The sequence below is a fragment of the Nelumbo lutea genome, chromosome 4 (genome assembly GCF_056320005.1).
Source record: "Nelumbo lutea isolate HS-2025 chromosome 4, American lotus-T2T, whole genome shotgun sequence".
Taxonomy (NCBI): domain Eukaryota; kingdom Viridiplantae; phylum Streptophyta; class Magnoliopsida; order Proteales; family Nelumbonaceae; genus Nelumbo; species Nelumbo lutea.
In genome coordinates, this window is record NC_142687.1 from 67,033,958 (window position 1) to 67,035,049 (window position 1,092).

The 1,092-nt window shown below is 41.8% G+C and overlaps 1 non-coding gene across 1 annotated transcript; it reads right to left on the reverse strand.

Annotated features, from left to right (window-relative positions):
* Positions 1-505: 505 nt before the first annotated feature.
* On the reverse strand, positions 506-612 carry LOC148860938 (small nucleolar RNA R71). Its single transcript, XR_016095336.1, has one exon. It is a non-coding gene; the product is annotated as a small nucleolar RNA R71 (small nucleolar RNA).
* Positions 613-1,092: the final 480 nt, after the last annotated feature.

A 1,092-nucleotide genomic window follows, 5' to 3' on the forward strand; every position in this document is an offset into this window, starting at 1 on the left:
ATTTGCAGTTCGATCCAAAAATAGAGGGGACTTTGCGCAAGTTAAGGAGGGAAGTTCGGAGTCATTCTAAAGAGAAAATCTAGATCTTGATTCCTTGTCTATTAATAGTTCTGATTTGAGAGAAGAGCACATCATGGTTGGAAATCGAACCTTGAAAGAGCTTGTTGCACCTGATTTGAATCAGTAACCCTTATGCATAATTTTTCTTGCTTTAGATGTTGATGATAATTTTGAATTGAAATCTTGACTGATACATCTCTTGCCCACTTTTCACAGTTTTGCAGGTGAGGATCCTCACAAGCATCTGAAGGAGATGCATGTGGTATTCACGAGTATGAAACCCACGGAGGTGACTGAAGAACAAATCAAATTGAGAGACTTTCTGTTTTCTCTAAAGGATTCAGCTAAGGATTGGCTTTATTATTTACCCCCCGGGAGTATTATCACATGGAACAAAATGAAGAGGCTATTCTTAGAGAAGTACTTCCCAGCTTCAACGGCAGCTAACATTAGAAAGAAAATCTATAGTGTAAGGTAGTACAACGGGGAGTCCCTACATGAATACTGGGAACGTTTTAAGAAATTATGTGCAAGCTGCCCCCATCATCAAATCAACGAGCAGCTACTGATCCAATATTTCTATGAGGGTCTTCAACCCACTGATAGGAGTATGATTGATGCCGCTAGTGGAGGAGCTTTAGTGGATAAAACTCCTGAGGCTGCGAGAAATCTTATTGCAAACATGGCGGCCAATTCTCAACAGTTCGGCTATAGGCTCAACCCTCCATCAAAGCATGCTAATGAGGTAAGTATCTCTTCCCTAGAACAACAAATTGCAAGTCTGACTTCTCTTGTTCGTCAAATGGCTGTAGGTAACATGCAAACGGTAAAGGCTTGTGGGATATGTTCGGTAGTAGGGCATCCAATTGATATGTGACCAACTCTTCAAGAGGAGCCCATTGAGCAAGTAAATGCAGCAGGTGGTTTTCCAGGGCAACCGCAAAGGAAATATCATCCCTATTCAAACACGTATAATCTGGGATGGAGGGATCATCCCGATCTCAACTATGGGAATCCATAGAACCACCCAAG